The sequence below is a fragment of the Rhinopithecus bieti genome, unplaced genomic scaffold, assembly GCF_001698545.2.
Source record: "Rhinopithecus bieti isolate Rb0 unplaced genomic scaffold, ASM169854v2 scaffold_11380, whole genome shotgun sequence".
Taxonomy (NCBI): domain Eukaryota; kingdom Metazoa; phylum Chordata; class Mammalia; order Primates; family Cercopithecidae; genus Rhinopithecus; species Rhinopithecus bieti.
Window position 1 is genome coordinate 1,168,712 of NW_016807225.1, and position 10,262 is coordinate 1,178,973.

The 10,262-nt window shown below is 39.9% G+C and overlaps 1 protein-coding gene across 4 annotated transcripts in view; it reads right to left on the bottom strand.

Annotated features, from left to right (window-relative positions):
• The window catches only part of AREL1 (apoptosis resistant E3 ubiquitin protein ligase 1), a 52,179-nt gene extending 41,932 nt beyond the window's left edge, over window positions 1-10,247 (bottom strand). For 3 of the 4 annotated variants that reach the window (XM_017880503.1, XM_017880504.1, XM_017880501.1), the window contains exon 1: window positions 10,065-10,247. The gene's annotated coding sequence lies outside the window, so the exon portion shown is untranslated. The remainder of the gene's footprint in view (window positions 1-10,064) is intronic. The other variant, XM_017880502.1, reaches the window with a different exon arrangement.
• Between the last annotated feature and the right edge of the window lie 15 nt (window positions 10,248-10,262).

Consider the following 10,262-nt stretch of genomic DNA (forward strand, 5'->3'; position numbering starts at 1 on the left):
AAAAAAAAAAAAAAAAAAAAAAAAAAAAAAAGAGGAGCCAACAAATGAGAAGTAAAAAGAGGACAGAAGGAGAAAAATTGTAAAAGTAGTTTATCAGAGGCAAAAGAAAGTGATTATTTCTACAAATTGGTCATAAACAATCCAGTAAAGATTTCTGCCAAAGGGGGGACTCAAAATCAGTCCCCAAGTTTTCTTCCTGAATTATTTAGGACACTCATTTTCTGATCTAGTAACTTCCTCAATACATTTATGTCTTATTTCTATCTCATTAATAAGAGAATATTAAACTAAACTTGACCTGACACTGATAATTAGTAAACTCTTTGCAACTCAATTCAGTAATACTAATTATTATTTCAAAATCATTTTAATGCCTATAACAAATTCAGATCTAAACTAATCTGAATCCACTGTCAATCTCAGCAGTCCGCAACCTTTTTGATACCAGGAACCAGTTTCGTGGCACACAATTTTTGCATGGACAGCAGGTGGGAGGGTGATATCAGGATGAAATTGTTCCACCTCAGATCATCAGACATTACATTCTCATAAGGAGCACACAACCTAGACCCCTCACACCCACAGTTCACAATAAGGTTCGTGCTCCTATGAGAATCTAATGCCGCTGCTGATCTGACAGGAGGTGGAGCTCAGGTGGTAACGCAAGGGATGGGGAGGCGCTGTAAATACAGATGAAGCTTTGCTTGCTCACCCGCTATCACCTCCTGCAGTCCTGTTCCTAACAGGCCATGGACTGCTGAAGGTCTGTGGTCCAGGGATTAGGGACCCCCACCTATCCTGTATAAATCACTGGCCAAAAAATCTCCTAAGTTTTTAAAAATCAGTTTTACTGAGGTATAAATAAACATCAATTTGAAATGTACAATTACTTTTGACAACTGTGTAAGGTTATTATATAAAGCGTAGTCATGATACAAAACACTTCATCATCCCCAAAAGTTGCCTTAAGCTCCTTTGCAGTCAGTCCTCCTCCCACAAGCCCCTGCACAACCACTGATATGCTATCACTGTAGTTTTGCCTTTTACAGAATACCTTATACCATCTGCATCACATGCAAAATGCAGTCCGTCGTGTGTAGCATTTTTTCACTTAGCATAGGTTCTTAGATTCATACATGCTGTTACATGTTTCAGTAGTTCACTCCTTTTTCCTGCAGAGTAGTACTCCATTAAATGGACATACAGCAATTTGTTTATCTATTCACCAGATGAAGGACATTTGGGTTATATCCAGTTTGGTGGTATCGTGGATAAAGCTGCTATGAACATTAAGCTACAAATCTGTAGACACATGCTTTCATTTCTCTTGGGTAAACATCTAAGAATGGGACTGCTGGGTCATATGGTAAGTATATATTTAACTTACAAGAAACTGCCAAACTGTTTACCAAAGCGGCTGGACCACTTTGCATTTCCACCAGCAATGCACAAGAGGCGGGTTGCTCTACATCCACCAACACTTGGTACTGTCTTTTAATTTCACCCATTCTAACAGGTGTGAAGTGATATTTCATTGTGGTTTTAATTTGCATTTCCCTAAGAACTAACAATATTGAGTATTTTTTTCACGTGTTTATTGGTTATTTGTATTAGTTTCTTTGAAGTATCTACTCAAATCTTCTGTCTTTTTAAAAAATCGAGCTGTTTGTCTTCTTACTATTGAGTTGTAAGAGTTCTTCATGCATTCTAAATGCGAACCCCGAATATCTTAGACAGGTCTCAGTTAATTTAGAAAGTTTATTTTGCCAAGGTTGAAGATGCGCACCTAAGACACAGCATCATGAGGTCCTGACGACATGTGCTCAAGGTGGTCGGGGCACAGCTTGCTTTTATACATTTCAGGGAGACATGAGACATCAATCAAGATGTTTATTGGCTCAGTCCAGAAAGGCAGAACAACTTGAAGTAGGGAGGGGGCCTTCCAGGTGAGAAAAATGATTACATTATTTTGAGTTTCTGATTAGCCCTTCCAAAGGAGGTAATCAGATATGCATCTATCTCCGCGAGCAGAGGGACAACTTTCAATAGAATGGGAGGCAGATTTGCCCTAAGCAGTTCCCAGCTTCACTTTTCCCTTTAGCTTAGTGATTCTGGGGCCCCAAGACTTATTTTCCTTTCACATAAATACAAGTCCTTTATTAGATAAACATTTTGCAAATATTTTCTGTGGTTTGCCTCTTCATTTTCTTAACAGAAAATACACTTTTTAAAGAGTAAAAGTTTCTAACTTTGATGAAAGCCAACATAAATTTTTTGTTCATAGTTTGTGGTTTTTGTGTTCTATTTTTTAAAACTCTGCCTAGCTCAAGGTCACAAAGATTTTCTCCTGGTTTTTTTCTAGAGGTTTATCTAAAAGTTTCACAAGATAAAATTCTCTCGTCAAATTTTTTTAACAAGACTTTTTAAAACTCCTGCATTCCATTTATCTCATAGTTATCAAGTTTTATTCCCTTTGTTTCTTTCAAATTCAATGTCACACATTACCATGCACTATTTAAGCTATAATCTATTTCCTTTTTTTTTTTTTTGAGATGGAGTTTGGCTCTTATTGCCCAGGCTGAAGTGCAATGGCACGATCTCGGCTCACTGCAACCTCCACCTCCCAGGTTCAAGCGATTCTCCTGCCTCAGCCTCCCGAGTAGTTGGGATTACAGGCATGCGCCACCATGCCTGGCTAATTTTGTATTTTTAGTAGAGATGGGGGTTCTCCATGCCCGTCAGGCTGGTCTCGAACTCCCGACCTCAGGTGATCTGCCCACCTCAGCCTCCCTAAGTGCTGGGATTACAGGCGTGAGCAACCACACCCAGCCCCAGTTATAGTCTATTTCTGAATTTGGAAAGATTTTAATATTTTAACAGATTTTTCCTCTCTTCAATCTAGTAAATGGAATGCTTAAATTTAGCCAAGGTTTTAGTCCCTCACTTCTCTCCAAATCCACGTAAGACCTCTGCACCCCTGATACTGGTTCTTAAAACAACAACTAAATTCCACAACCCAGAACATGCACCTTGAGGTTAAGCCAGGGGCAATAAACTAGTTACCCTTCTGGCTTTAAAGAGAGTCTTTTATGAGATCATTCCCACCTTACTGAGTCACTCTAACCTGTGATGAGACTAGAAAAAGTTGTCCTATAAATCACTCACTGGTTAAATTAAAATTTTGGCTTATAAAGGTTAAGCTAACCAAGATAAAAATAATTCTGCATTTCTTAAATCAATTTGGATTCTCTCTATTGCACCATTCTCTCTAAAATAAGCCAGAGTTCTTCAGACTCCTATTTCTTTTTGTATAGTATATACAAAGGCATAGCTTAGATTCAGCTATTCCTGGAGTTGTTTGCCATTCATTCTCAGCACAGTTTAGAGAAAGCAGGAAAAAGGGATTCAAAGCTAATGTGAGTGTAACAGGGAAAACAAGAAGTGAGAATTTATCATTGCTCATTTTGTATCCTCATGGGGAGAAAAACAAGAGAGAAAACTGGCTCATCTATGTCACTGTCCCATTCTTAACCCTAAATCTGGAAAATACTAGCTTCAGTTTCCTATTCCGTCCTATCCTGATGTGTTTTCTATATACAAAACCGACTCCTACTATGCCTGAGCCACAGAGGACAGGCTCCCATGTTCCCATCTCATGGCAGCTTTTATGCTTAGGTGACCTTGGACCACAGAATCTTGGCTATAACAGGAAGATTTTAAAAGTAATTCTCTGAATCTGACAAGCTGTCTCCCTCAATAAGTCTAGGAAGCTATTATTCCATTAACTGTGCCTGAAGGGGCAGGCACACAGCCAGATCTGCAGCCCAGTCGGGTGGAACTGGAATGGTCACATGTATACTTAAAAGCTAACTCTGCCTCTACTACCATCCACTACTTTCAATTCTGTGCTTATTTTTAAGGAAAATAAATTATTTATATAATTGAAAGGAAAAACAATGTTGTTTAAATGAGCATTTTACAGTTAAGATTCCAAGAAGAAAACTCAACTAGCCACAGAAATGGTACCCTAAGATAGCTTGATTTGAAGGAGAAACTCAACACTTACCTATTCAAAACAAAATTTCTGTTGACCTAATAATCAATTTTACCAAAGAAAGGTCTATTAATTTCTTCAAATGCATATTAAGAAGCGACTACATGCCAAGCAATATGTTGGACCCTAAGGATTCCAGAATGAGTAAAATATCCTCAACCCCTTAGAAACGTAAAAGCTTAGTAAAGAAGACAGACAAGTAAATAATTACGTAGTTATACTTCCATGTAGTAAAATCTATGAGGTGAGCATGGAGTGTATGGATGGATACCTTAATCAAGATCAGCTCTTAGTGTCTCAGGAAAGTTCACATTACGCTCCTGGAAGCAAAGTCAACTCTTCCATAGAGTTAACAATGCGCTGGGGGTCAAGGAATACAAAACACTACCTATGAAGTATTACTTATTCTCAGGGTCAATGACTCTGGTCAGAGGGGATTCTTGGACCACATACATAGCATAGAAAAAGCACTCACTGGAAATACCAACTTATTTATCAAAATTACACACGATCTGATGGGGCACAGTGGCTCACACCTGTAATCCCAGAACTTTGGGAGGCCGAGGCGGGCAGATCACCTGAGGTCAGGATTTCGACACCAGCCTGGCCAACATGGTGAAATCCCATCTCTATTAAAAATACAAAATTTAGCCAGGCGTGGTAGCGGGCACCTGTAATCCCAGCTACTCGGGAGGCTGAGGCAGGAGAATCATTTGAACCTAGGAGGCAGAAGTGGCAGTGAGCCAAAATGGCACCACTGCTCTCCAGCCTGGGTGACAAGAGCAAAACTCCATTTAAAAAAAAAAAAAAAAAAGAGGACAGGTGCAGCGGCTCACGCCTGTAATTCCAGCACATTGGGAGGCTGAGGTAGGTGGATCACGAGGTCAGGAGATCGAGACCAACCTGGCCAACAGGGTGAAATCCCATCTCTACTAAAAATACAAAAAATTAGCCGGGTGTGGTGGCAGGTGCCTGTAGTCGTAGCTACTTGGGAGGCTGAGGCAGGAGAATTGTGTGAACCTGGGAGGCGGAGCTTGCAGTGAGCCGAGGTCGCGCCACTGCACTCCAGCCTGGGCGACAGAGTGGGACTCCATCTCAAAAAAAAAGAAATTACACATGATCTAACTGGAATGTGGTATTCTGGATTCAGTTTGGGGACAGAAAAAGGAAATTAGTGGAGAAACTTGTGAAACCCAAATAAAGTCTATATAGTTTAGTAATAGTATTGTACCAATGTTAATTTCTTAAATGTAACAGTATGTGCCATGGTTATGTAAGAAGTTAACATTAGGAGAAGCTGGGTGAAAGGTATACAGGAATACTCTGTACTATCTTTGCAACATTTTTATAAATTTAAAATTATTCCACAATTTAAAAAAATTTAATTACATATAGTGCTCCCCTTTACATTCTCACTCTCCCTTAGGATTCTAATCATGTCTCCCTAATCATTGCCCCAATTCAGGTAATGCTGGCCTAAAACTTTTTAAGTATCTTTTTTAACCCCTTTCTATGAACTATTTGCACGGTTTCTTTACTGTGCAAACAGATTTCTTCTTTACCAAGACATGAAAAACTAGATCACACTTCGGAAGTTTTAACTGTTTTCTGTTCCTAATAAGTTTAGCATATATACCGGGAGTACCTTGAATTTGAACTTCCCAAACTGGACAAGAGAGGGGTTAAAATAACATGCTCCGGGTCTCTGGATAAAAGCAAGGGGACATTACAGAAAATACGTTGTATATTAATAGATTATCTAATCTCTGGCCAAAAAGTACAATATACAGAAAATCAATTAACAGATGTTAACTATTAGCATCTCAACAGTAACAAGCGGCACCGAAATAAATGCCTTTGCTCTGAAAAACATTATGTAAATTGCTCAACTATTCAAGGTAACAAAAACTCATAAAATCATATGGAACCGTTCAATGAGACTAAATGACAAAACATGTATCTACCATGACTACTTAGTTTCTAAAAGCTAAGTGAATACCCATCTTTATAAACCCTATCTTGTAGAACAGTTTTCAAAAGAGCCACCAGTAAAACATCATTATGGTGCTGTAACACCATATCAATGGCTCCGGCATGCATGTGTGTACACACACATACACATACACAAACTGCAATAAGGTTAAACAACCTCAAAAGTTTGAAAACTACTATATGAAAGAACACTAGTGAAGGCTAAGCATTCAGAACCCTTCAAAGAAAAAGAAACCAAATAAAAATAACTGAAATTTAAACTCTAGTTAGTTAATAGCTAAAGTCATTTAAAAGGTAAAATGGTAAGGCACAGTGGCTCATGTCTCTTGTCCCAGCTACTCAGGAAGCTGAGGTGGGAAGATGGCTTGAGACCAGGAGTTCAAGATCAGCCTGGGCAACATAGCAAGACCTAATAAATAATAAATAAAAGGTAAAACGATACACTAGAGTCCATTAAGGTCATAAAATCTGATCTATTACATGGTACTAATATGTTGATAGTAGTAAATAAATATTACACAACAGTACTCTGACCTGGACCACTTCCAGAAAGATGAACAGGTAGAGTAATTCCTCTAAAATATTTCAACTCCCACATCTCTATTCAGTCACCAATCACACTTTATCTGTTTACAAGTCTCTCTCTAACACAGGACTGTGGTGAGATTGCCCAGGACAGAATGGGCCCTCAATAAATGCTTTCTGAATGAATGAGCAAGCGGCAGTAATCTACCTCTGAGGTATTCTTATAAAACCAATTCAATATCAAGACCTCAGAAGCAGAACATGCTGTATGCCATGCTACCACATTTAAAGGCCGGCAAGTTAACTGAAAAATAATTAACAGCGACTAATGTTTGTTGGGAGAAAAAAAGTCCTATCATGTAAGTCAGAAAAATAAATGTAAAAACTATAGCTTGAAAATGGACAAAAAAAGTGAATCTACTTATAACTTTCTAACACTGAAATACAAGATGTTCTTTAGGGAGTCTTTCATTATCCAGAATAATTTTATAAAGAAATTTGATACCAACTTAAATTAGTAAGTTAGACCAATTAGTGAATGGAATGAAGTCCAAGCCCAATTATGTGTTCAAACTGTGTGTCCAATGCCTTGGGCAATTTTTTCTCTTCAAGACTGCAGAAAAATGCAAAACAACCCTCTTGACTGCTGAGAAGGACTAAAATCATTTCTTTTCCTCACAAGTATGTGCCCAAAAGCAATTACTTTCTGCTCCCATCCATCACAAATCAACACCACCTCCTGGCTTCCCATCCCCCACTTTCCATCCCCATCAAAGAATGCTGTAGAGTATCTGACCACTTTCATTTCAGCCTATAAGAACCTCAGATTGCAATAAAATTACAATGCAACAAAAACAAATTTTTCTTAGCATGTTCTTATCCCCCATGGTGTTCCTACACTAATTTAGCTCCCTGTTAGGTATTAACAATCAAGGAAATCAGAACACTCTCAATAGAGGTTACAATAGAAATTACAAATGGCCTTTTTTTAAGTTGTTATTGTTCATGGATTCCAAAATTCAAAGTACACATTACCAGAAGACTGTTTTTCTGTCAGTGCCTACATTTAAATGCAAATTACTATTTAATGATATGTAATTTTCCCTCAGAACCTATATATAATACTAATCAGTCAAATGTTTAAGAATAACTGACCATGTTATTTTAGCTTTTAGACAATAAAAAGCTTATTGTCTAATCACCAAGAGATACATCAAAAAACTGGTTGCTATTAGCTCTACACATGAATGACAGCTTGACAGAGACAACCTGCTCTGGAAAGATTAGGAACTTGTAGTAACGACAAATGGGGTAAAGCAGAAGGCACGTACAGTATCTGTAGCTACTATTTCTACATCAAAAATTCAGAGCCCACAGATATGTAAACTATCAAGCTATCTAAATGAATGTGTGCCTGAAAGAGAAAGGCGAAGCAGAAAAACCAAGAGAAGAAATCACCATACGATTGAGTGTCCCAGGACCTGAAAACTTAATAAGGTTTTTGAGGTTTATGAACACATTCAAGTTCCAGTGCAACTATGTTAAAATAAAATGGGGCTGGTGCCAGGTGCGGTGGCTCACGCCTGTAATCTCAGCACTTTGGGAGGCCAAGGTGGGCGATCACCTGAGGTCGGGAGTTTGAGACCAGCCTGACCAACATGGAGAAACCCTGTCTCTACTAAAAATACAAATTAAGCTGGGTGTGTTGGCACACGTCTGTAATCCCAACTACTCGGGAGGCTGAGGCAGGAGAATCGCTTAAACCCGGAAGGCGGAGGTTGCGGTGAGCCGAGATCACGCCATTGCACTCTAGCCTGGGCAACAAGAGCGAAACTCCGTCTCAAAAAAAAAAAAAAAACAAAAAACTTGGGGCTGGGCACGGTGGCTCACGTCTGTAATCCCAGCACTTTGGGAGGCCCAGGTGGGTGGATCACCAGAGGTCAGGAGTTTGAAACCAGCCTGGCCAACATGGTGAAACCCTATCTCTACTAAAAATACAAAAATTAGCAAGGTGTAGTGGCTCACACATGCCTGCAGTCCCGGCTATTTGGGAGGCTGAGGCAGGAGAATTGCTTGAACCTGGGAGGTAGAGGTTGCTGTGAGCCAAGATTGCGCCACCGCACTCCAACCTGGGCAGCAGAGGAAGACTCCATCTCAAAAATTAAATTAAATTAAATTAAATTAAATTGGCATAAACTTCCAACCCTGCCACATATTCTCAAGTTGGAAGACACACAATGGTAACAACAGAAAACACTCTGGATAGTCTGGTTTACACTCTTCTAGGGACCTCGCATGTTAACTATGAATAAATATAAGTCCTGAAAACATCCCAGTAGAAGAGTGCTATTATGATTATCTCCATTTTACAGATAAAGAAACTGAGATGCAGATAGATTGACTCATCCAATGTCATGGCAAGTTATGAGGCAGAGCAAGGATTTTAACTCCATCAGTCAGACTCCAAAGTTCGTATTAAACAATAAACCGTGTTTCATCATAAGGGCTATACAACGGTCACCTTTTTTTAAAAAAACCTGATAACATTTTTCACTTCCAATTCTAGGACAGCATCATGCAATAAGAAAAGTATGACAGAGGTACCCATTCCATTTCCAGCTTGCTCAGTAGCTGGAGAATGGAAGACAAAGTGTGAAAAATAAATAAATAAATAAAGGTACAGACTTTGGAATCAAGAGACTCAGACCCCTGAACAAAGTCTGTGGCTGTTTCCCCATATGTAAAACGAGAGTATTTATGTTATTGAGATGGTCAAAGAAGGTAATATGAATAAAGTGCCAAGTACAGTATACAGGATGACGGTTTTAATCTAAAGTTTACAGACATCCAAAGGGTCCACGGATGGGCTTCAGAGTCCACCAATCTCATAAAAAGTGTATTACAAACTGTATGTGTGCCCATTTTTTTAAAGAATTGTTCCTGGCTTTCCACAAACTTTCAAGAAATAAGTTACCTCCAAAAGGTTAACAACCACTGGAATACATAGCAGGTACTCAAAGAAAAAAAGCTACTTTTCCCTCCTTGTTCTCACAAATTCTCCCTTTTTACTTAAGGATGACACACCAAGGTTTCACAATAAATGTCCATTGTTTCTCACCATTTTCCTGGCTTGGGTAAGCAGTAACATATGCAAGCTTATGCCCCAATTCTCTAGCGATAAGTCTAAGCCCTCAAACACTGCTTCATTTCTCTTTTCACCGAGACGAGTACACGGTATATACTCGAGGAGTATCATCCACCTAGCTGCACAAAGCACCATATCGGCTAGGAAAACCAAGTAGGTACCACAGCCTCAGGGTTGGACCGTAGACACCGGATGCCCCAACGCCGCAGGGTGAGGAGAATGTGTTCCCCCAAACTACTGGGCAAACCAGGAGTCTGACCCAGCTACCCTTGTCCTCCCTCCCTCTCTCTCGAGCTCTGGTGAAGGCAGGTCTTCCGGGCTCTGCCTAGGGCTGCAGAGAAACCTTACCCGAGCCAGGGGTTGCAGCGCGACGAAGTTCCAGCTCTGCTCTCCTGGGAGGGGGCGGCAGCACTCAGCAGAAGACGGGCTCTCCACCCTCCCACCAAGAGACCTCAGAGTTGGTTACTACCCGGCCTGGGAACCCGCTCGGTGGTTTGCCGTTTCCCCAAGGAGCTTCCGCTTCCGGGCTATCCTTTGCCGGAAGCA